The 26,018-nt window shown below is 48.8% G+C and overlaps 1 protein-coding gene across 3 annotated transcripts in view; it reads left to right on the top strand.

The window, feature by feature from the left end:
• LOC119456300 (limbic system-associated membrane protein) overlaps positions 1 to 26,018 on the top strand; it is a 207,974-nt gene that overhangs the window by 130,307 nt on the left and 51,649 nt on the right. The gene's annotated exons all lie outside the window — the stretch shown is intronic.

The raw sequence follows: 26,018 nt of genomic DNA, 5'->3' as shown, positions 1-26,018 counted from the left end.
TAAACCAGGCTGGCTAAAAAAAAAAAAAATGGGAGAGAGAGAGAGAGAGAGAGGGGGGGGGGGCAAATGGCGTACTACTGTCTAGCGACAATCAGTATCTCGCGTGCACATTTCGTGGATATTCCACATAGACTTTTGCTCATTAAGATTATTACGTAAACGTCGAGCCTTCAAGACTTTGTCAGTTTTCTCATTTCGGCAATCTCCTTTACTGTCAGCTTTTTCGCATGTAGGAAATCATTGCTTTCAAAGGAGCGTCGAATCATTCACAATAATGTATTTGTTTCTTTCTCTTCTTTTGCAGGTATGTGCTTCCAGGTGTCATTCTCACCTACATAACTGCTGTCTTATCAAACAGTGTAAGTTATATTTCTATTTGGTTGGTGCACGTCAATACCGAGGTCAGAATTAGTTAGCGGTTCGATCGCTGCGCTGCATTTTTTCATTTCTTTTTTCATTTACTATTTTTGTGGGCCTTTAATCAGGGATTTATGGCTCTTCTTGCGTTCAGTCTTCTTTGGATGTGAGACCTGAGAACCCCATTAATATCGGGTGTATATATCGTATCGTAGCGCATGCTACGCCCTTTTCTCAACTTCGATTTCGCTTGGGACTAGACGTCCAGATTATTGGGACACTTAGGCAGCTGTCTTCTCAATGACCGGACGTTGAATCCATAGCATCTACTTAAACTGCTTTATGAGGCATCCATGGCCTGTTATTATACGGCCAATCTTTCGAAATGGTACATTCCGAAGCGGCACAGAACAAGCGTCGTGCGAACGGTGAACCGTTCAAAAAATAGGACGCGGCTGAAACGTCTCGGAAAGCGAAGACCGGAGAACAGCAAATCTTCCGGCGTGGCGCTTTGTTCGTGACTTAGTTCGTGTAGCGAACTTGCGTTTTTTTTCGGCCTTCAGCTTGAGCCCTGTGAAGCCTCGCTATGCCATCTTCCCTACCCTCTACCAAGAGTCTCCGTAAATCCCCCAGTATATACGTATGTTCACAAGAATTCTTCGCCGCCTCCCACACGCACGCTCTTCCTGTGGTTCAGAGGTCGGGCAGCCGGGCAACGGGAGAGGAGGGTGGCGTTAATCACACGGCCCGTCGGTCCGGGGCCTCTTCGACCCCAGCAGACGGGCTCGGATCTCCCACACGGTCTTCTTCCTTCCGTGTTCCGAGAAACGCTTCCACGTCCGAGCCCAGAGTTTCCACCCTGCAACAGCGGCGTCATAGTACCACCCCCTCCTCGTCCCGATCTCTTAAGCACGCACACACACACGCACAAGTCAGTGACGTCGGCACCTTTGGGCTACGCTCTCGCTCTCTTTCTCTATTAGAAACTCTGACAAATCCCCGGGCTTCTCCGTTAAAGGAAACAGCATAAACCTCGGCGAAATAACGTTATAGGGTCCTTGCCGGCTTCCTACATGTCTCCGCCGCTCTAAGAGGCCCCAAACTGTCCCGCTTTGTCCCCGCGCCGACGTGATTCCGGCTTTCGCCGAGAAAGTCCGAGGTCGTGCTGGCCATTATTCTGTTCTTCTGGCTGGTTATTACCAGTTTCCGCACTACCGGATGCAAGGGAATGTTTAGTTATCCTCCCTTGAATTATAAGCACTCGCACCAGTGCGTCTCACGCTATACGAAGGCGCCTTTAACTTTCTCAACGAGACCTAAATTCTGTACGTTGTACATGCGTGTGTGTTGTGTCTGTGTTATGTCTTGCGTATAATTTCATTCATAATCGCAGTCACCTGAAGTAGCGTGCTAGGCGTGCCGCCAAGCAAACATCTCAAGATTTCACATAAAGAGACTCTCCCTTTTTTCTTTGTTTTTAATTAATGTTATTTATTTTCTTCCTTTATTCATTGAACGCCTGCGGAGCGCTGTCCCAACGCGTTAGAACTTCCAGCGGTCGTATGAAAACTCCATGTTTCATTACTAAACATGTTTCACTCAAAACGCTACCGACTGCTTAAATATGCGCAACGCGAAAAAGCTAATATGTACTTGCTTGCGTAATGGTGCTGCAACTTCTGTGTGTCATTACCTGTATAGCGCATTGTTTCAGGACGACTCGAAACAATACCTGCTTTGATGCTTGATCCGCCATCTGGCTCTTGTTGCTCGTGCGACTTCGCAGTCATGATTCGATCCGAGTGTATTTTAGGTGCGAAGCACCTTATGCGCTCGGGCTATCGGCGTCTCCTGTCGTCGTCATCGTAGTCACGGTAAGCAAGCGGCTCGTGCTCGCGCTCGGCACGCGCTCGTGCCACTGCTCCCGCGTCCGTAGTCGTCATCTTCCACAGCTGGCTGTGTTTCCGCTCATCATTCCGGTATAGAGGAGGAAACAACTTTATTAAGAGAAATTTCAGGGCTTTGTAGATGGCCGCTTGTCTGCGGCGACCTCTTCCGCCCAGGCAATGATTCCTTTTGTAGCTTTTCTTCTAGGGACCGTATTAGGGTCTCCCATGTCGTTTCAGAGGGAGCTGGCAGAAGCTCTCTGGGTGGGGGAAGGCGCTCGCATTCCCAGAGGATGTGTCTTTGGTTTGCTATGGCATGTTGTCACAGTTTTTGCATATTGGGTCAACCTCCCCATCTGTGAAGATCGCTAAACGATGAGGAGTGATAAGGCTGTTAGTTTGAATTCGGCGGAGGATAGTGGCCTGCGCTCTCATAAGGTTGCTGTGTGGTATAGGGTATATTCTCCTGTTCTCTTTATATAGGTTGGTAAGTTCGTTGTAGGAATTTCACTTTTCTTCTGTCGTCGTAACGGGGAGGCCGCGTTTACTGGGGTATGAGTCATTGCTTAAGGCAGTATGAGCCCATTAGCGGTGCATCACTGCATGCTTCGCATCTCCCCACGTTAGTGGAGCTGCATTTCGCTCAATGGGTCATTTGACACTTACGCATAAAATTTAATTCACTGCTCAAACCGAGCCTACGACTTAACTCGTGCTAGCTGTAATAACTAACAAATGCCCACACCACCATAGGGCCGTACTTGTGCCAGCCAGCGGCAATTTTTCCCGTCCACCGCTTCGGATGAACTATCCCTATTGTGCTGGAAGCCCGACAACTATAGTACCTCGCATACGTGTTGTCTGCAAGGGCACGCGAGCCTCGCGATTTTTCGGAAACAAGACAAGCAGCCTCATTGCTATCCGCGATTTCTTTTTATTTTTAACTATAACTAAATGCGTGTAGCAGAGGTTGGAACCATGGCTGACGCAGGGTACTCCTTTCCGTTTAGGCAAAATTACACTGCAGAAGTCTGCAGGCTTAACTATGTATTAAATAACAGCAATAAAATAAAACAATACGTAAATGATCCCGAATATGAATAAAACACTTTCGTGTGTTCTGCAAATGGCTTCACGAATTATACTCAATATATATACTCAAAGGGCCGGAAAGCTGGAGTTTTCTTTTTGTTTATATTTTTTCTCTCCCTGTCCCCGTGCAAAACGAGGCAAAGAGATAGCACGTGGCCTATACTCATCGGGGCTCCGATAGGCAGGCGCCACCAAATAACCGAAAAGCGCCGCCAGTAGAGATAAGGTTGCCTTCATTCGCTAATTAACCACAGGCTGACTCATTTGCCCCTCGTCAGCGTCAGATCGCCCCACGCAAAAAAAAATATAGAAAGATAGAGAGAGGCGTGAAAATGTTACGCCCCAGCGAGGAAGGACTAAAACCAGAATATGAGCAACTCGTTCTCCCAAGCGAAAAAAAAAAAAAAAAAAAAAAAACTTGCGGAAAAAGGGGGAGGGGGGGAGAAGCTTTAATAGAGGAGGGCGCTCGATGAAATACCCATGGGGTGGAGCGGATGAGTAGCGAGAAGATGTACCTAAAGAAAGAAATAAAACGTAAAGGGGAGGGCATATCATCGACGGATCTCTAGCAGCAAAGGGGCCGGCCGTGTGACGAGTCGATCCTGCTGACGATTTCCCCGTTCCAGGCAGGCGGCCGTGTCTCCGACGTTTCCAGGCGCGTATATATTGTGCACACGCCCAACACCCACCCTGTCCTCCGTCACCGGCGGCACGCTTTCCTTTTATCGGGAGATGGGGGGGGCTCGGTATCGATCATACACAGCAGCAGCAGCCAGCCACACCACACGCGTCGCCTGCGCCGTGAGGAGCCGTGACGGGACACAGGCGGCAAAGAGCGCCAGCTCCGCGAGAGAACCCCCGCTGTGCGTGCGCACGTAGTACACACGGAGGAGCGTGTCTGGCGTGCGTGCCCGAACGTTGCACCGCTATATAGCTACGCTATGATGCTTCGGCTCGATGCGCTGGTCTGCGCAGACCGGTGGTCCCCGTCTTTTTCCCGCATCTCACAGATCCGCTCCGCACGCGAGCAAGCGCGCCAGCCCACACGACGGAACGATTGGAGAGGGACTATACCTCGCTTGTATCGAGGCATGCAAGAAGGCCACGTGCACGTGTATCGGGACCGACGCGTGCTTGCACGCGTCTGGTCCGCAGAAGCCAAGCCAAGGGGGCGCTGCCCCGAGCCAGCTGCTCCTTCTGTTCGTAACGCGGCAACCGGCCCTCGTTCCTTCTTACGGAGCTTATACTTCTCAGGAGAGTATAGTCACGCCCTGCTCCCCACCGCTCTCTATCTAGCGGCTGAACGATAGCCAGTTTGTGCGGGCGACGTTGCGCGCCGCTGGAAGATACGGTTCGTTAATTTAGAAATGCAATTACTTGTTTCGAAACAAGACGCACGCATGAACCGCAGAGGCGAAACGAATGCGCCACGTCAATAGAATGTATCGTTTTGTCCGCAGCGAAAATGCAGAAACAGTTTGTTTGAACGTAACGCTTCTTCTTTCAAATACGTTCGAATCTGAAAAGAAAAGAAAGAGAGAGAGAGAGGTTAACTAGCCTCACTGCAGTGTTGCGTCGCGACCGCTCATGCCTATTCGGCGTCTAGTTGTAGACGTTAATCTAACAACGGACACGATTTGTAACACTCGAAGTGTATCCGCATCTCAACCCCCCCGTTCACATTTCACTCTGGCTTAACAGAGTACATGCATTAACTGGAAGTGACAAGGTCGAGAGTTCGAACTCTATATATATAGCTCGAGAGGCGGTGGGCGCGTTGGGTCGCGATCAATATATTATACAAAGTATACGTAAATGACAAAACCAGCGCGACTTTCCCAATCCACAAGACTTGCCTCTCTTTCGCGAATAGTCTGAGTCGGTACTGCTATCAGCGGGCACTAATGCAATCTGAGCTACTTCATTTGAGAAGTGAAGCGCTAATGCAGTGTCTGTATAATCTGTGCGTCCGGAGTCCCGCAATAGAGAACTATCGCTGTTTGCAAATTGTCACGACTTCGTTAGTGCGAAAGTATAGCCACACGGCAGCCTTGTTTCAGCTAATACACTGCTCAAAAGTGAATTAAGTAGTAGACACGTCCTTCTACGCAGTAATTTTGAAGGCGGCATGTACGTATACCTCGGAAGATCGAACACTCGTTCGCATCGTGGCGGCGTCGCATTAATCGAAGTCACACAAGCCGGCCACCACTCAAAGTCGAATCGAACTTTGCCGAATCTGCCAATGATTGAGTGGCTTCGGCCGGAGTTGGCGCCCAGCGGGGTGGGAGACAAGTGGCGCGGGAAAAAGGCTGCGGTTGTTGCGCGCGCTCTGCGCCTAATTGTGGGCGGAAATCGCTGACTAATGCAGACCATTTCCTGCTTTCGCGGTCTCCCTTCCCTCGCGCTCTCTCGAACCTGGCGGGACGAGCCGAAAGGGGAACATGATTTGCATCATCGATCGGCTTGGCTTGACGGTCGCTGCCCTCTCGACAGAGGCCATTTGGTGACGGCGCGCGCTCGGACCGAATATGGCGATGTGTCCAGGCAGTTTCGCCCTCCTTCGTAAGTTCTGCATCATGAACTCGCCCATAAAGAAAAGCAATGTCGCGTAGCAAAATCGGGACTCGGCAAACAAATAAACAAAGCAAAGGAAAGAGGCCAGGAGAGTAGTGCGGAATTTTAGGCAGGCATGCTGGAAGCTTAGACTAGAAACTTGCACAGTTGTTGTCATATGAGTTTAAGAGCGGTAGCACGTTGTCGTTTTATTCCCCTGTAAAGGACTGTAAGAAGGTACCAGAGTACGTATATATACCGTCCTACTAAGCTACAAATTTTGACCGAAACAAAAAATCAGAAACCAATTGGGACACCGGGACGTTTAGTCAGAATAGGCGCTGGTCATTCGTGATGGTGAACACGTCATTGGTAAAGGTGGTCGATCAATGAAAAACAGCTCTTACGAACATAAAGCTTCGGAAGTTCGGCCCCTGTATTGGGCGTAAAAGCCATAAATCATATCACTGAACTTCACCGGACGTTCCAAGCTTTCCATTTTCGTTATTGCCATAGCTGTAAAACTTATACTGCACAGCTATGAGAATGTTATTATAGCAAGGAATTTACTGCCTAGTCCTACTTTCATATAACATTCATAGAATGCTGTTCTAATTTGGCTTTTCTTGTAGATTTTAAGAGGCGCCTACCATAACCGTCATAGCTTTGTAGGATTAAGCAGCATGCACACGTACTCCTAATAGACCGGCTATCATCTGTAATGCGAAAGAAATTGGCACTAGGGGTGTGCGAATAGTGATTTTTGAAACCAAATCGAATACGGATTGAATAGTGCCATAAGCAAATTGAATAGAATACTTTTCGAATAATAAATGGACGTTATCTCAATTAATATAAAACTATGTTCACATCCCAGTATTATTAAAGTTAGCAAGTTTCTGCCATTACATAGTACGTTAGGAAGCGTTGTTTAATAAAAGCACAGATGGGACGTTCGGATCAAGCAAGTAGTTCCTTCGCATGCACAGGGCTCCACAACGCAAGTTCTCATGTTTTGTGTTTATGCTATGCCCGCGCACTAGCTCCAATTTTATGTTTATTTGGGCGAAGTCGCCGCTCTGAAATATTCGAAATGTATTAAAAAATATTCGCATTTAAGAATAGTGTCCATTCGATTGGAATCGATTCGTTACTCAGTTTCAAATATTCGCACACCCCTAGAAATTGCACAAGTGCGTTTCTCCTAACAAGAATGCTTATTGTGGGAAAGCCAGCTTTCAAGGCTCTTGCTATACGCGCTCAGACAGCCTGTAAACTGTCGATGTACAACATCCAGAATGTATATCTCGTTTAATACTATCCGAGAAAAAAAAAATGCAGCGACTAAAATGTTCAGTCCTTGCTCAAACTGCGTATGGCTACCTGAAATTTTTTTTTCGTTTTTGTTACCCTTTAATTATACTTTGGTTCCGTAACAATCGCCGATTTCCTCTCTGCTGTCACTTCCTGAATAGCAGGCGTGATTCTCTACTGAACAGCGCGCACAAAAACAAATTATTATTAGGACCAAGGCCGCCTGGTGGATATATGCCCTCGCACAGCCTCCAACTGTTCAATGGACTTTAAAGTTATTTACCCACGAAGCGCCGCCAAACGACCCATGCTTTCTTTCATACAGCATGACTACTTGTCCAGGAGCAATTTCGCCGAGCACCGCGCCAGCCCGCACGAAAGCGCTTTCATGCGCGCCTGCGACCCCAGAATTAGAACACTGAGCGACCCGCGCCTCAAGTGTCTCGTAGAAGCGCACGCGGGATGTCTTCTATTTTTGCGCCCCTTCGCGCATGCAGATGTTTCAAGTGGCCGTCGACCTCCTTTTCGGACTCGACAAGCGGGAAAAAAACAACAATGAAAGACCACCTCCGCGTCTCTTCATTGAATATGCGCGTTCGCGTAGTCGCGATGTCACAGTGCGTGAAACGCAAGCTCAAGGCGACGCTTCTCCGAGGCAGCCCGAGCCCTTGTTGTGTAGCGAGTGAATGAGGAGTCGCGGCGCGATGCCTACGTACACGCTCGCTTTTGACTCGCTCGACGCACGAGTTTTTTTGTCGCCGAGCGCTGCGGACACGTGCGAACAGCCGCACCACACCGCACGGGTTTCAATTGTGTCGCCGAGTCGCTACATCGCGCGCCGAGCCTCGCCGCCGTCACGCGGCGCTGGTGCCGGAAAAAGGCAACCGGAACAAGGCGCGAGTATTTCATTGTCGAGCGCCTTTATATTCGACGCGGCGACGCACTTTCAAATTTGCCAGCGTATACGAGCTGCTGTATCCTTTCACTTCCCCGCTTATTGCGCCTTTGTGTCCGTTTTGTCGCGACGTGAGCAGAGCGTCCTGATCATCCCCACCACCTCTCAGACGCCGTTTAACGAGAGGATTGGGGAAGAGGGCGGAATGTGCTTTGACTGCAGCTGCACGCTTGCACACTTGATTTTGTCGGTTTATTTAACACTCAACACCCCCCCCCCCCCCCCTCCTTTTCTTCAACAACCATCTTTCTTTTTCAGTAACAAAAGAACGAAGGCGTCCAAATTTTATTGTGTTTTCTTCCTCGACGAGCTGCGTGTGTAGTCATTGGTTATGTCTCACTAAGCAGAGAGAGCGAGAGAGAGAGAGAGGGAAACATGGATCGCTATCTGAAAATCCCCAGCGTGCACGAGTTGAATTACCCAGGGATTCTTTGTTCACTTTAACGTTCGGGCCACATTGAGGGTACGTTCAGGGTTTGGCTTCTAATAATGAATTTAAAAAAAAAGGTCCGTATATATTCTACCTAACGAGAAAAATGTCTACAGTTCATATAATATGGTTTATTTAGGAATCATTTGTGAGCAGCTAACACCGTTCGATTGCTCTCGTCAAGGAAGACGAGAACAGCAAGTTCGACACGCCTGTCCGCTTAAATTCCAGGTTTACTCTGTTTTAAAATGATCTCATCTCGAACAATCCCATCTAAAGTAACGAGATCGCTCACGAAGGAGAAAGGTCTCGTATGGTGGCGAGCGGTAGCAGCGTTAAAGCTGACATAGCGACGCAACCAGGAAAGCAAGAAAAAAGAGAGGAAAACAAGAAAGCAATAATTAGAGCGCGACAAATAAAGTCATCGTGCGCTTTCCGCTCCCGCTGTACGGCTTAGTTGGTTCGGCAGTCGCCGAGCTGTCGGGACTCCGAAACTGCAGCCGAGTTACTGATAAAGGGGGGTGCTGGAGAGATTCCGGGACTATTACGCTATCGATTATTCCCTCTGTCAGGCCATAAGCCCAACTCCGCTCCCGCGAGGGGGAAAGGAAATAAAAGCAAAGAAATTGGAGAACCAAAAATCAAGGTTTCAAAGCTCCTCAGCCCTTCCCTCCACCCCTTATTTCTCGTCGTCTTCTTTTTTAGCCGACACAAAGTGTGATTACAGAGGCGGAAGCCCAGTCACCAAAAAAAAAAAAAAGGAGAGAAAAAAACTAAAGTGCGATTCAAGTATGGAGAAGGGAACTGGAAACGGCAGCAGGAATGTTTCGCTTTGCGCCTCGCCAGGAAACACGGGTGTTACTGGAGTGAATAAGAGAACAAGTGCCGGAATATTTTGCCTCGTTCTCGTGAACAAATGAACTGCCAGGAACACGTTCCGAGAGCCGTTTGTCGCGGCAACCGATCAATGGCAGCCGACTCTAAGCGTGCTGCTGCTGCCCCTCTCATTTGGAGTTCTCGCCTTCTTGTATTTTTCTTTTTCTTTCGCGCGCCTGGTATATTTGGGAACGACCCAGTTCTTGCTGCTCGATCACTCCTCTCACGGCAAACTGGGTGCAGCCGAAGAACGTAGTTAATAATTCAGGTGGCACCATTAAACCAAAATGACTTTTGCGTGTAATCGCGGAACGGTTGCTCTGCGGTGCCCCGCGAGTTGGAAAGTAATGTTCACCGTGTATGTACTTAGAGGGCAAATACGCGCTTCCTGATAACTACATCGAACTTCGCGATGTCCATATGGTGCGAGTTCGGGGGGGAAAAAAGTTGCACCGGTGCTTAAGCCCCCAGGCGCTTGTCTAGACAAGCTACGCCCTACTAAGAAGCAAGGAAGCTATTGATATTTAACAAGCCATTCAAGCGAAACGACGGTCTATATATGGTATGCCAATAGGCTAGAGCATAGACCACCCTCATGCAAGTTGTCTGATTGCATGATTGCGACCTTTCAAATTTCCATAATTTTCCCTACTGTTAACCTCGCGTTTTCTCTCTTTACCAATTTCATCCAAAATCTGGCAACACTCTAGTCCTCGTAATAATAATAGACAAAGAAACGGTATTTTGTAAGGATTATCTTGCTCCGATTCTATTAATTTCTTTCGGGGACGAAATGCTAGAACACCCATGTAATGTGCATTCTGTGCACGTTAAAGACCCCGAGATGGTTAAAATTAACCCGCAGTCCCTCACTCCGACGTGCCTCATAAATATGTCGTGGATTTAGCACTTAAAAACTTGAATTTAATTTTTTAAACTAATTTCTTTCACTTGTGCTGCCGAGTGGCCGATCTTGGCAGCAGTGGGGGCGCGGCTTCGTGCTGTCCAGTGACAAATAAGGCTACAAAATACGGCGCCAAAGTCGGTGTCTTCATTATTCTTTGATGAAGCACGTCAATCTATGAATGTATCTGCTCAACGTTAAACATTTGATGTGTCGTCATCGCACTGGTGTAGGGCCTTGCGAGAAAGTCAGCCCAAATATTCGTACAAAGGTGCCGCTAGGAGTCCAGCTAATTCCTGGGCTGGTCGGGCTATTCGACATCTCATTACCAGGAATCTAGAACGCTGCCACTATGAAACAGAGCGCTCGTATATGCGTGCTCTTTCTTCCTTCCGAGTGATTCTTCTCGCCATGCACTGGACCTTTCTAGGGGTCCATGATAAGAACGCTCTTATTTTGATGGCATCGCCTGCAGCTTTTACTTTTACTCGTAAATGCCTTTAATAAATACGCGAATCTTGCTTAGATCTGGGCGAGAAGCGTTTCACGGATAACAATATCTTCTTTTGAAAGGGCAGACATATGCATTTGCACAGTTTGGTTCATAATTTAATGCACAACAGCAACATGCGAGCTCAGTCTTACTTTCCACCGCAGCGTGCAGTATGTTCTTTGTGCATCGGTGTCGTAGTGCGCGTGTTTTAAGCGAAGCTTTATAGGCTCACTTGTGTCGGGGTCAGTGTACGCGTAAGCGGTATCATCGTCAGCATTGGCTCGAGCTGTCGTCGTCTTATTCCGCAGTTGGCTCGTTGGCGCCCCTTGGGTTGCGCTCGTGCTCGGCACGCGCTCGTGCCACTGCTCTCGCGTTCGTCGTCGTCGTCTTCTTCCACACCTGGCTCCGTTGCCGCTCATCATTCCAGCGTAGAATTTCACTTCTCTTCTGTCGTCGTCATGGGGAGGCTGCGTTTACGGGGTATATGAGTCATTGCTTGAGATGGTATGAGCCATTCATTGTATTACGCGACGAACAGATTTAATTTTGAAGCAAGTTAATTTCGAAGAATCGCAAGCGGCAATGGCGGGCGAATGCTGCTAACCACGCCGCCGAGCAAACTCAAGACATCGAACGCAAGCGACAACAGTGACGAGCAGAGAATCGTACAACGCAACGGAAGGAAAACTTGCGCGAAAGGGAAGGAAAAGTAGAAGGAAAGGGAAGGGAAAGTAGTAGGTCAGGTACACACATGACAAGCTTCACTGCCCCCCTTTTCTCGACAGGGGAAGGGCTGGTGATTTTTTGTTTACAAGACGCAATCTTTCTTATCCACTGGCAAAATTTTCTCTCTCGTTCATTCTCCCAACATACAGGTGTTACCATGTGGTCGTTCCTTCGCCTTCCAGAAAGCTCACGGGGACATCGTTGGCCACAATTTACGATCCGCGCCCTCTTCAGGATGACGCATTTTTCACTTCATTCATGCAAGCTCAGCGTCCATCTGCGTGCAGTGGACCTTGTCGAGCTGCGCACGTTCGCGCTAGCAAGCAAGAAACTACGAAAAAGAAAGTGTGACAGCGGACAGAGAATAAAACAGTTTTCCGCAGCAGTTGTGACAGCCTGTGGGCGTGGCGACATGCGCAGCACCTGGTCTGAGCGATGAGCAAGCGGCTTGGAGAAGGGGCGACATAAAGACAACAGTTTTTATTTTTTCTCCACTTCGAGTTCTATTTCCCAATCCTTGGCTTGTTTTGCTCTGCTTTGCAACTAAGGTGACAGATCAGTGCGCTGTTTTGGGTCACGGCGACGTCCGCCATTTCTGTCCGTTGTGTCGCGAAGGTCGAGCGAATGCATGGGAAGTTCGCTGCGACGCGACGCCGGGCCAAGCGAGCTGATGTTTTTGGTTCGCCCGGCCCCGAAAAGCAGCTGCCGCGCCCGCTCATCAATAAGATATCGGGGCCTGATCGGGCCGGATGGCAGCAATTTGTGCGGCCTTTGTGCAATCGCTGTTGCTGTCATGTATAAGGAGGTCTATTACTAATATTATTTAAAGGCCCGGCATTTTTTATGAAAAGACACATCATAAGAGATGTTTGCGCCGCTTAACGGTACATATAAAACGCGTAACTATGCACAGACCGAAGTAGAACGCAACATGCGAGATTCTTACGCTATTTTCTTCTTTGTCAAACGAAAGCGAAGAGTTTCTATTGCGTACTCATTATATTTAGTTGCGCTGTTTAGCGGCAAATGCTACTGCTTACGCGAGGCACAGTTTCCGTCGTATCGTTTGGATAGAATTACAAGGAAAGACTTTCAGTGTAATCCTTTTTGCATAACCGTAAGTGAAGTGGTTAAGCAAATTTAACCACGGTATATAATTATGCAGTGAGAGATGCTTTCAGAGTAGTCCTCAGGCCCTGTGCAAGGGTTCGCCTATGGCGCTTTGATATGGCTTGCTTGTGCTCCATTTTACCGGACGGAAAGATTTACCCTTATGCAAAGTGCTTTTTCTTGAGGTTACTGTCTGTCAGTATATATAGGGCTGGCGTCGTGAAGTTTCCGCCTTCTTCCCAGGTGCTTTTCTTACACCTTGACACGTGTCGAACATGTCTTAATTAACCTCTATAGCATGAAATCTGTAGCTTGTATCGTCCATTAAAGGCACAATCTAACGAGTGATTAGTCGATACATCAGTCAGCGTTGTAATTAGACCAAAAGAAAGTCGCCTCAAAGCACTTGCGTAGTCTTCAGTTCTAGCCTAAAAGTTTCTAAGGAATGAAGTTAACAACTACTTAACTCATGAGATGTTAAACAATTCCGAAGTAAGTCGCGCACCATTCGTGTCGCAAGTGTTCACGCCTGCTGTCTCAGTTCGAACTTTCCTGCCTCTGTCGTATTACCTAGAGGTAGCTAGAAACAACTTAGTATGGTTTGTTCCGTTTATGTCAACGACTGGCGCCTACCCGTGTTTGAACAGATCCCTATCTACTCCGGCAATAGGTTGTTACATAAAGACGTTTATTGTCAGCGTGAAACCTGGTTTGCTCGATCCTTAGTTTCCGAAAGTTACACCGCTCATGAGAGCCGACGTGCGAAGCGTTCGTTCTGGACAATTTGTGTATCTTCTGAAGGACAACCTAATTTTGGGCTAGGTGGCAGAGATTCATCGTGATTTGTCTTAGGGGCCAAGCAGAACAAATACGAAAAACACCGTTGTCCGCCCTCATTCTTTTGTATTCCGCTTGGCGCCTAAGACATCACGATGGAGTTCTTCGTGCACTATAAACAGCGTTGTCACAAAATAGTCACCGGTCCCTGATGTCAACGTCTATTAGTAAATGTTAGAAACCGAAAGAAACGCCGGTCATCCAACAAATGGCGTGCAATACGTTCCTGCTTCAGGCTACCGCGAGTAGCCGCTGGGAGTAAACCTGCATGCCTATACCGATCCCACCGGGTCACTCATTACACGCTGAGTGGCAATGCATGCTGCAGGACCCACCCTGGTCGCTCTGTCTTTGTCTTCACGGATGACGGCAGAGGTGTGTGTGGGTCTGCATGCAGGTTGCATGTTCTCCAACCTTCCAAACAAACGAAACGGGAGGTTGGAGGGGTCACCGGGCCGACGTTCGAGAGGGCGCCACAGTCCATGTAACAGAGGCTCGTTACACGTGGATCTCTCCACAGAGAAGCACACTTGCAACAGGGCGAGCGCTTCCTCCGTCGGCCGTTGCGTGTGCTTGGCCCGACCACCTTCTGCCGGCGCTGACAAGCTGAGCGTGAAATTGTGGCCTTCCGCCGCCGTCGCTTCGCGCGCATTAATGCGGACGTATAGAACGAAGCGCAGCCGCTTTATGTGCACGCTCGCTGACGCTCGCACGTTCCCAGGCGCATTGCTTCTGGGGGTCCAAGCAAAGACAGTGACGCATCGCCGCAAGATCCCAGAGATTCTCCTCTTCGAGCGCCTCTTGGGAATCGTTGTAGGAGCGTTCCGTCACGTCGGTTTGTTTTGCCAGCTGCGCTAATGGAGCGTGCCGCGATGTCCAGGCGCCTTTCCACGAGCGTGACAAAATGTACTGCGCCATATTTTCGGCACTATGATTCCTGACTTTTGGGGCAATGACGATCTTCTTAGTAGAGTCATACTCTATCTCACATTTCTGCCATTTGTCAGATATCTTTTTTTTCTTTCTTTTATTTGATTTTGATCCTTCCTCAACACGTTTTACGCTTGGTTCTGTTAAACTCGTCATATTATCGAAATGTACCTGCCTCCAATGTGTATTGTGTGATTATTGTATACTTAGCAAACTCGTATACCATTCGGGCCAACTACACAGTTTAGTCAGCACAATTAATCTGGTTAGCCTCTCCGCCTTTCACCTTTCCTTCCTCCTCCTTATTCGCGTTTCGCCCCACCCTCCACGATGGTTCAGTTGATAGGCAGGGTGTTTCATTTAATTGGGCCAAACTTCAAAAATATACAAGTGCTACGTAGCTGGACAGAACCAAGGTAATGTTGTTTGCCGTCGCATAGACATACTCAGATTATTTTTGCATTCCACCTAGTTAGATAATTAGTCTTGATTAATTAATCATCTTCTCAATTATTATAATTAGGTGAAAAGTGTCAATGAGAAAACTGTAGAGCAACATGAGAGACTCCCGATACAGCTTTTTGTTGCTCAATACGTGATACATAAAAGTGTTCTTCCGAGCGTGAAAGATGCCCGCGAATACACGCAAAGGGCCTCGTGCGGCCAATTGCGCGGCAATTTTGCCTGTATTCGCGGGCACGTAGTCGACGCGCTTACAGAATCTACAGCGCAGCATACATGCGATACCTTAGTGGTGTGCCAAAAGCGAATAGAAAGCACAGCATCTCGTACCGGGCTAGTTATGCGACTAGGGAATTTATCGTTAGTGGTTAAGGAGATCACGAAAGCACGGAAAAAAATATCGCCAGTGACACTTCACCTGCGCGCGATGACAACCATTCCGCAATTTCTGTATAAAGGCCTCCAGGAAAACACTGGATAAACGATTGCGGGTGGTCGTTGTCAAGAACTCAATTTTCCTAATCTTGTACATATGTGTGTGTGTGTGTTTTCCTTGTTTACATCTTGTTGGAAGCGCTGGCCTAAGCTCTAACAAAGGAAGCAGTTGCATCTTAGAGGTCAGCAGGAGGAGGAGGAAAAAGAAGAAAGGAAAGGCAGGGAGGTCAACCAGACGCACGTCCGGTTTGCGACCCTACACGGGGAAGGGGATTAAAGGGATGAAAAGAAAGGAGAGAGAAAGGAGAGAGAGGTCAGCATGTTACGCAAGTATTCTATAATGGTCGTCCGTGACAAACGATGTGGACGCAAAAGAAATGACTACAGTTTCCTAAAGCCGCTTGTGTATATACTGTATTTCACCTCTTGATTCATCTCTCTCTCTCTCTCTCTCTTTCTGTGCACCTTCACAAATTGCAGTCAGTGCGTGGCAGTTTAATGATGGTGTTTTAAGGAAGACACGGTGTAATATATCGCTAGATCTGTATAAAGATCCTTCGAGAAGGAGCAAAAAGAAACAGAAAATATTCACGGTCACGTATCGCAGGCAAACATGTCCTTCCTTCTGCGACCTCCAGTGCCAAAACCGGCTGCGTCCGCATTAACGAGACATCGACAACGCAGCGGATTAACGACGCGCAGACACAGCTGCGTGTACGGGAACTCGGTATCTCATTTCTGTATCGCATGCAGCATCCATCAACGCCACCGCTCTCCTTCATCGTTCAGGACACACACACGCGCGCGCGCACGCGCACTAAATGCACACACGTATATAGGAGAGAGAAAGCGAGGCGCAACATGGCCGCACTTCGCGATACACGGGGCTGATAACCCCGGCGAAGAAGGGCAACGCGCATTTCTTTTGGGGGCGCGCGAGCGCGCTCTCGCATCAACGCGCACCCGCTGAACGGCTGCTGATGGTGCCGCAGCAACCGCCTTGTATCCGAGGTTGCGCCGCCGAGCACCAGAACGACCTCGGCGGAGCATGGTGTATATATCGGACGGTCGGCCAGGGCTACACAAGCCGGCTGCAGCAGAAACGGCAGGAGCGGCGACGTCTGAAAACAGCGTCCACGCACTGGACCGTTCAGCCATGAGAGGGAGGGAGGGCGCACGAGTGAGTCTTGACGAAAAGGAAGAAGCGCGGATGGATGACTATGTGACGCGAGAGAAACAAGAGAGGAAAGTTGTGGGATGCGAGAGAAGGTAAGAGGCAAGCGCTCGGGAGGAGGGGGTTTTGGAAGCTGCAAACGAGGGGTTGGGGGGGGAGGGGGGGCGAAGGCTCGGTCGAGAAGTCCTTCCTCTCTAGCTGTGCGCTCAACTGGCCACCCCCCCCCACCACCACCACCGCCCCCGGGCGAAGCCTCATTGCGTATGCACATCCGCCGGAAATGTCGCTCCTCCGCTCTCCTCAAACGCACGCACGAGGCTTCGCCTCCTATATAGCATGCAGTGGCGAGTCCTGCATAGTTGCTGCTTATTTTATTCACGCCGTGATGCCTTTGGCGGTGACGCGACGACGCGATTGCGCGTGAGTATTTTTGTTTCGTGCGTGGTAGAGCATGCAGGAACAGCAGCCGGAAAGCGGCCGGTCGGTTCTTCTTCTGTCTCTATATGTTCGTGAATGTGTCTTTTCTCTGCCCAGCGAGCAGCCTAATATGACTGCGGGCAACGGGGACATGCGGTAGGCATATTCGCCGACCGCGATTCTCCTCCTGCTGCTGTCGTTGACAGTTGGCGCCCGCGGTAGTCGGGTGTTCCTTGGGGAGAACGATTTGCGGTATAGCTCGCGATGGGGCACATCTGTGGTGGCGCTGCTGCTGTTGCGGGTATTTGTGTGCATGTGAATGATGCCGAGCAAGATGTTGGGGCTGAAGTGGAAACTGTCTAAGGCGCATACACGCAGCGATTATAGCGAGGTGCGGTTGCTACTTTGGAACCGATGGAACGATCTCCAGGCCTAAATATATAGGCGTCTAAACGAGTTCACCTAAAGTTGCCATACGTTTCTCCTCGAGAGAACGAGATCCGGCAACACTGGTCCATTCCGGCACGCGGAACAGCTCCAGGGAACGACACGTAGCCGTGTTCCTTGGCTTAGACCCTTTGGGTTGCCCCCGAAATAAATATTGTGCGTTTAACCTGCAACAATCCAAATAAAAATACGGAGGTTCTGTCTCAATGAAGTACGGAATTGTTTTCTTTATTTCTCTGTTGAAATCGTCCGACTAAAGAACTCTGCAGTCTCGCAAGGAGTAGATTTTCGCGCCACTCCTGAATTGCTGCGAACCGTAATTTGTGCGTCATTAAGGAATGAAAGAACGCAGCACCATGCGCCACCAAATTTCTTATTTTCGCGGTCTGCCATTATTCACGAACCGTCTGCGACCGCCGGTGAAAGATCGGCACTGAGTTTTCCTCGAATCCAGTCGCTGATTAACAACTCGGTGCTAAGGCTTATATTAGCTCTCGCATTTGATAATAGCCTTCGCACAGTGTTTTCCTAGACATCGAGGGTGGGCCACCGGGGAAAGGAGGTGAGGGAGGGGGCTTTCCGAAGCTCTCTTATAGATGCTATATCGGCCCCTGGAGTCTGAGCCGCTGGCAGGCTGAAGCCTTCAGCCCTCAAGTTTGATCCACATGAGCGGGGAGAAGAACCTGGTGCCTGACCAGAGCACCGCCATAAAGTGTCACGGCCGGTACGCACCCCGCTCTGCTGCGTACGTACCCTGCAGAAGACGCGCCCCAGGCGGCCTGCCGGACGGGTGGCTGCTATAGCAGTGCACCCGATAGCGAACCCATGCGCCGACGTTCGGCGGCTCTAAAGATAGCGCCGCAAGCAGCGCCGGCTAAGCAGTACACAGACAGGCAACCCGGGGCTCTCCCGAAAAAGCGGTCCACCCTCGTCGAGAGAGCATCGGTGTCGCGCTAGCTGGCTCCTTGGACAGTGCCCAAGGCTCACCCTTCTCGCTCGCTCGCCGCCGCCGTCTATATGGCGCAGCGGTGGCAGTGGGGTGTGGGTGCCGCCGGGGTTGAGATGCCGCAGGACCCGGCACGCGTGGCCCCAGCCAGCCAGCCATCCGGCGCCCGGCCATGTCTCTCCAGCAAGCGGCGGCGCGTGTTGTTGACCTCGGCCCCCGCTTTGCGCTGCCATTGCCGCGTCGTCATCAGGCCCGCGTGCGCGTTGTCTAGGGCCGCGCCGCGAGCGCCGGCCTTGACTCCGCGCATTTATACGCCGGCAGTGGCGCGTGCGCTGTCAAGCGCGCGAGCGCGTCTTCCTCGCTACATATAGTTTAGTGCGTTGCGTAGTTGGTGCGCACGCCGCCTGCCGCTTCTGGCACGAAACGGGGAATGTTTTATAAGCGAGCGTCTTTATTTTTTATCGCACCACCGCCTCTCTTTCTATCGCTCTCTCTCTCTCTCTCTCTTACCTTTAGGTTTTCGCTGTGGACACGCTACGTTGCGGTCTTTCTTTTACCTTGCCTTCCATTCCATGCTTTGCTGGGTTTTTTTCGCGCACACTTTCTTCTTTACTGTTGTTGCCCCCTTTTAGGCAGTAAAGGACGAGGTGACTTGCGGTCTCTAGCATTCCTCTTTCATTGCTGTTTGTAGCTTCCTGCAATTTTCGTGTTTTTCTCGCTTAAGTTTAAACTTAAGCGAGAAAAAGAAAAGCATTTTACTAAATAGTAAAATGCTTTTCCTTTTCTGCATCTTTCTTTCTAGTGTGCGTAAGGAAGGGGCCAGGGGAGGGGGGGGTTAAACGTGTGGCGGCGGCCTCTCGCTCGTGTGTCGTGAATGAATGGCCTGCTTTCTATGGTCTCGGTGAACTGCGTTGGAACGCGTCCCCCTGACCTCTGGGACCTTCTTTTGTACTTTGTCGACTTGAAGTCCTTTTCATAACTTATTAGAAAGAAATTAATGCCGTTGCATTCTATGAAAAAATCGCCAGACTCTGCAATGATTGTTTGTTCCCCGAAAGTCTATTACTGCAAACAAATGCTGAATACGTTAAGAGAATCCCACGACCGAACTAACCCAGATGGTCAGCACATTACCAAGCTCATGATTGCTGTTCGCAATTACTCTTATCGGAATGGCGAGTTGGCGAAGTCCCTCAAGAATGCACCTTCGAGACGTAAGCACATATAGTATAGAACAAAATATAGAAGTAAGCTGGCACCGTTTCCCTCGATCCCCAAGAAAACTGTCTGTTCACCCGATTTTTCTCAGAGCACAAAATTAAAGGAAATCCGTTGGAAACACAGAAGAAATTAAATGAAAAGCCTAGCGTTTATCATTCTCCTACACTTCAGAGCACTCGTGGCGTTATAGGACTAAGGTCATTGCAGGCGCGCACGCAAGAAGTGTAAAAATCGAACATGCGCTGCACCAGAGGGAGGCGGGTAAGGGCACCCGCCGTAAGGAGGACGCCTGTGCGGCTCTGTAGTTCCTGCGAGAAGCATTAAGTAAAGCGCCCGAAAATGCGCCTTGCTATAAAGCGTTGTGTTGTTGGGACAACGGCTGCGCGTGCCACATGGACGTAGCTAGATGGGGAGAAAAGCGCCTCATGCGCAGCGAGCTCTCAAAGTTTCCTTTGTTTGGGTCTCGCGAAGATCCTTTGGATCGCAGTGAAAACAATGGGAACTTGTTTAGCCTAGCGGTTATGCCTGCGTGCGCCGCTTACGACGAGGGTAACGGTGAAGGCACGACGCGTTAGCTTTCTTCCTTTTTTTTTTTTTCTTTCTTTCTTTCTTTCTTTCTTTCTTTCTTTCTTTCTTTCTGTGAGTGAGTGAATGAGTGAGTGAGTTCCTGCTCAGCGTTCCCGGCTACGCTACAGTGATAGATTAAGCAAAGCGCTGCATTTCAATAAGCATTGTGGAATCATCTCTGGGCTAGCTGGGAAACTCAGGTTCTGGATAAATAATTTCGCCTGCAGCGAGTCGATACAGCAAGACAAAAGTGCTGCAAAGGCCGGCCCAAGAGCCTGCAGCGCCTCAATATCATGGCACGTTCCCTGAGAGGGTAACTGTTCGTTGCAAAGATGAAAGCAGCGTGAACCGCGAATGGACGAAAAGGAGATAGTAGCACATCTTCTGATCGAGTCGCGGGTTATTGACCTCACGCGACGCATTAGAAATTTTTTAACGCGCCAGCGTTTTATCTCGCTCTAACAGCTACTTGCTAAATGAGGTTCAGCCAGGTTTATTTTCTCTTATCACAGAAAAAAAATGGAAAAAACGGAAGGGGCATTATAATCAAAACCTGCCGAATTTCACGGAAGTCTGCCTGATACATGATCTCTTCCGTGTCGTTTCAAGACATTCATTCGGGCTGCAAAAGGCCGCTTGAAAAATTACCACCCGTCCTCGGGTCCCTTGTAACCATATTCTCTTTGTTTCAGTCCCTTTCAATGAATACATACAAAAATCACTATAAATTTACAAGCGTTCATTCTCCGTGATCATGCTGCCGGAATGCTTGCTGGAAACGTGTCATTAAGGGATTCGATCGCAGTCTGATCACTGTGCGGAATAAAAAAGTGCAAAAATTAGCTTTCGTTTTCCCGTTGTATTTGCTCACAGCGCAGTGTTTTGTCCTAGATTTACTTGTGCTAACAAAGAATAATAATAAAGAAAAAAGAAGTTCTGGGAGTTAGAATTCCCCTTTCTTTCGATCCTTTGTGTGTGTGTGTTGTGTATTCCGCTTCGCTAATTGCTCATCGCCCATTTTACGTTGTCAAGACAAAAAAGAACAAAAGAAAAGCTTAAGTTTTTGCCCTAACCTGTCTGTGTAATTAGGCTCCTTTTGCGGCGTACGGAGAGAGACAAAGCAGCTTTGTGTAACTTCACGGTTTTGCTTTTGCACCGACAAGTTGTCCCAATTTCTAAATAAAAGCGACCCTATAGCACTCTTGTTAGACTTTTCTTCGCACCTTCTGTCACGAACTCACTTATCGACTTCCCTTTCTTTCTTTATTTTTTCCTGATATTTAATTTTGCACCTTCGCGCCAAATTTTATTATACAAGAGTAGCCGGGATGAAATTTCTTGGAATGACACTGCCTTCTATACAGAAACAATAACAAACAAGTTCGTCGGCCCTTCCACTCCGTGAAGAAGGATCCATCACAACAAATGAATGGTATACGTATCCGTGCATGGTGCTGAACGCAGGCAGGTTTCCCTTGATTAAAGATTTCTTACACCTACCGCAAACTCTAAATTCACCTAGGTCTTCTCCACTAGTAGCGTAATGTTCATTCAACACATCCAAGGCAATGTGTCGCTGTTCGTCGGAGAGGATCACACTAATGAGGGACAAGTTGTTGTCGAACCACAAACACTTGCGTTCCATGTCTCGAGTTTGCTAGGCGGCGTGGTTAGCAGCATCTGCCCGCCATTGACGCTTGCGATTCTTCAAAATTAAATTGCTTCAAATTAAATCTGTCCCTCACAGTAAGACAATGAATGGCTCACACCCCCTTAAGCAATGGCCCATACCCCTGTAAACGCGGCCTCCCCATTACGATGAGAGAAGTGAAATTCTACGCTATATAGAATGATGAGCGGCAGCGGAGCCAGCTGTGGAGACGAAGAGCACGAACGCGGGAGCAATGGCACGAACGCATTCGCGGCACGACGCTGGAGCCATTTCTAATGACGATAGTTTCTGCGAACAGACACGGACGATGTGTCTGTTCTGTTCAGATTCTGTTCAGACGATGTGTCTGTTCTGACAGATTTTTTACAAGCTTCGCTTGTAAAAAATCTGTCAATTTAGGAAATACCAATTCCTTCTTTTATTCGACGCTGCTTTGGCAATGCAGCGGGGATATTATAATGTAGGAGGAATAAGACAATTGAGAAACGTAAGCAATACTTGCAGTGTAGTCTACTTGTTTTTTAAATGGCGCGAGACGATGGGGCAACGTCACTCTTCTTCACCGGTGTCGGTGCCAAACCAAATATTGCGTGCACAAACTCGGTTCCATGGCTTCTCCAACATGCGTATCAAGAGAAGCTCCCATAGACCAGAATTCGCGGACTGCAGGAACTGGGATCGAGATCAAATGCGCTTAGTCTAAACGGATGTGCGAGAGTAAAACCTTTTGGGTCCGTGTTCACAGAAATCTCTCACGATAGAAATGATCATGAGAGAGAATTCTAGACAATCATGATGAGGGAGGGGGGGGGGGGGGGGGGCATTTTAGCGAAGGCGGGCACCTGATGGCAAAGATAAAGTACGAACGAAAAGCTTTGGGAGTACGACCCCTGCTTTATATGATTACGGTAATGCACGTAGGTTGCACTCATTCTCACTGTTCTTCTTATTTTCATTGAAGACCACTGAATGTTACTGAAGCAGTGTCGCAGACAACGTAACTAGTTTTTCTTCGTCCCCTGGCGAAGAAAATCAGCGCTTTGCACATAATGTCCGCTTGAAATTGAACTCATGCCCCTGTGGAAATCTGCAATTGGCAACCGGGCACACAACCCACTGCGCTCAAACGCAGCCTCGGCGCGTGGATTTGTCAGAAAGATTTATCTTGGGACCCTTGCTGGAGGTGACACAAAAAGCTTTTGTGTGATGAGAAAGCCTATCGTCAAATTCCTGCATGAGAGTGGCCTGGACTTGAAACTTCGAAGAGTCTTTGCTGCTCGAGTTTATTCAAAACGACCATGTTCATACTCGTCAACACTTTCCTGTCATCGTCTATTTACTCCTGTTCGCCTTTTACTCCGTTTCACCAGTCCTCAGTAACTGGCAGGACTTCGATTCAGGACTACTTTCTCATCACAATAAAACTCTCTCTTTCTCTCTCTCTATCGGCACTTGGAAATTCGTGCCAGTTTTTTGTGCACCACGCAGACTCCGAGAGTAGTGGCGCCTGTGCGTGTATTTCGGGGGTCACAGTAGGCAGTAAATACGGCAGCGATCAGGATGACGTTGTGCGCATCACAAGGAGGTTATTCTTCGTGGCGGTGTTTGCTGCGAGAGCTTGCTGCTGACGCAGTAATTGAGTTCAGAGCCGAAGAAATCGCTCGAGTCTGCTGATATTTTTTATGGATGTGTCGGCGTAGATTGGAAAAAAAAAGAAAAATTAAGCTGTAGAGTTATGCCGTTGCCGGACAGAAAATGATGGGCGTGAAACAAATCTTCATTTAGCATTTTATCGCTGGCAACATATAGGTCGAGCTCCACATACTAATCTTAGATTTATAAAACGACCACAGATTGCCGTTATTTGCCCATGTTCTTGTTTCTCATTTTGAGGCAGGGAATGTGACCCGAATTCCTTGCAAGCCTATAGCAGTCGGCATCACGTGTTATATCTTTCGACGTCTGGAGATTATAGCGACAGTCTCTGCTGCTGGAAAATACCGCCTTTACGAGGGGGGGGGGGGGGGGGGGGGGTCTTACGACTTGTTTACGTTTATATTCCGGTGCATTCTTTGGCTGCAATGTGGAGAGGAAGAAACGGCTACTTGAAAACTTGCGAAAACGTCAACATGTCTGAGCTCTGCAACTACTCGAATATACTAGTGCTCCCGGAAGGTCACGGAATAGTTCGGAGATTTATTACCTACTGCTCGCTGCTCGGCATATTATTTTGTGTGTATGAGCTTTGTTTGTTGTGACGTTTCTTAGCAGTGAACGTTTTTCGACAGTTTATTTTGCCGCTTTAAGAAAGATGATGTTCGCTACACATCCTATTGACTGTAGCATATGGCACGACCTGCGTCAAGCTGGTATTTATTTATTTATTTATTTATTTATTTATTTATTTATTTATTTATTTATTTATTTATTTATTTATTTATTTATTTATTTATTTATTTATTTATTTATTTATTTATTTATTTTGCTGCATTGTATTATAGCTCAGGTAAATGGGATTAAATGGAGATGGGCTTTCCTTGTGTGTGTTGAAATGGGTATTTCTACCGCTTCAACTGCTGGACCGCTCTCATAAGTCGTACAGCAGGCGCCCAGTGCACACGCAAGCATCTCGTTGCTTCGAGGTCACCGTCGTGTTAGGGTGACCTTGGTTGCGGTCACGAAATGTTACGCTGTCGAAAAACACGTCAACGCAGGATGCGCGCCTCTTGCGGCCGCTCTTTTGTTAGTCGCGGCGGCGGTCGGGCCGGGCGTCTGCCCAAGGTTGTGCCCCACCAGAACACTGTCCTCGTTTTTCACAGGAGCAGCTGGCTGTAAGCCTGCGACGCACAAGCTTACTGCCTGCGCAGGAAAGAACGAACGCTACTATGGATCCCAGCGACTCGAGCTTGTAACCTTAATATTAAGTTAAGGTTCTGCTGTTTCTTAAGAGAGAGAGGGAGAAATGAACTTTATTGTTAGACCAGGCTTCTTGAGCCCAAAGGTGGGTGGCATCCAAAGTCCAGGTAGCCATGGCTCGCTACCGCCGCCCGAGCCCTATTCACCAACCGTAGCTGGTTTTCAGGGTCTTGCGTCACCAGCAGTGCATCCCACTGGTCTTCCGATTCTTCCTCTGAATCCGCTTCTTCATGCTTGTTATCGCCTGGCGGTGGTGATAACGTCAGTACGTCTCGGTTATTCCTGCACCCCAGCACCATATGGCGCAAGGTGTTGGGCGTGTCCGGTGGGCAGAACTTGCAGTCTCGCCCGTAGGCCCCTGGATACATGGCGTGTAGCAGTGTTCCATGCTGGAAGGTTCCAGCCTGGAGTCTTCTTCAGGTCACCGCTTGTTCCCTACTCATCGTCTTATGCGCGGGCGGGTAGCAACGCCTCTGCTTCCTGTAGTGCGCCAATATATCCGAGTACTTCTTGGATATCCGTTCATCATCTTCGTCACAGCCGTTGGTCCGTGTTCTCTGCGTGTCGGAGATGGCTCGGCGTGCATGATCTCGAGCCGTGGCGTGCGCCGCTTGATTCCCCGCGAGACACTCGTGTCCCGGCGTCCAGAGGATGTTTCCTGTTTCAATCTCGGTGTTTCTCAAGACCTGAAGTGCTGCCTTTCCGATCATTCCGTTCACATACATTCTGCATGCTTCTTGCATGCAGAAGTCCGTCACCACGGTAACCAGGGTCTTCTTGCACGTTGCGATGGCCAGGGCTATGTCCAGCTCTTCCGCTGTGCTCGCGTTCTTGGCACGTATGGATGTGGCTGTAAGTTCTGATTGCTGAAAAGTTATGATTGCAGTCACGCTGATGGCAAATCAGTCGTTTGTTCTGTACGCAGCTGCGTCCGTGTATCCCACGTTTTCTTTTTTGTTGGTGGTGCGTTCAAATATTTGCTTGAGCACTTGTATTCTCGCCTGTCTCCTTCTGTCTCCTTTCCTTGTCGTACTCGGGATGCATGTTTCTGGGAATGGTACTTAAGTGTAGCTTGTCTCTGACTTCGTGTGGGATACGCTGAGGTAGGTGCCTCTCATCCTCGACTTGGTAGCCCAGATCTTGGAGCAGGGCTCTTCCCGTCTTTGTCAGCTTTAGTCTCTCCAGCTGGTTGACGTTGTGCGCTTCCACGAGCTCTTCCCACGCGTTGTGGACTCCCATTTTGAGTAGTTTCGCTGTGGACGTGGAGGGTTACAGGCCCAAGGCAATTTTGTAGA

Source organism: Dermacentor silvarum, chromosome 6, assembly GCF_013339745.2.
Source record: "Dermacentor silvarum isolate Dsil-2018 chromosome 6, BIME_Dsil_1.4, whole genome shotgun sequence".
Taxonomy (NCBI): domain Eukaryota; kingdom Metazoa; phylum Arthropoda; class Arachnida; order Ixodida; family Ixodidae; genus Dermacentor; species Dermacentor silvarum.
The sequence above is the reverse complement of the archived record's forward strand: the minus strand, read 5'-3'. Positions and strand labels throughout refer to the sequence as shown.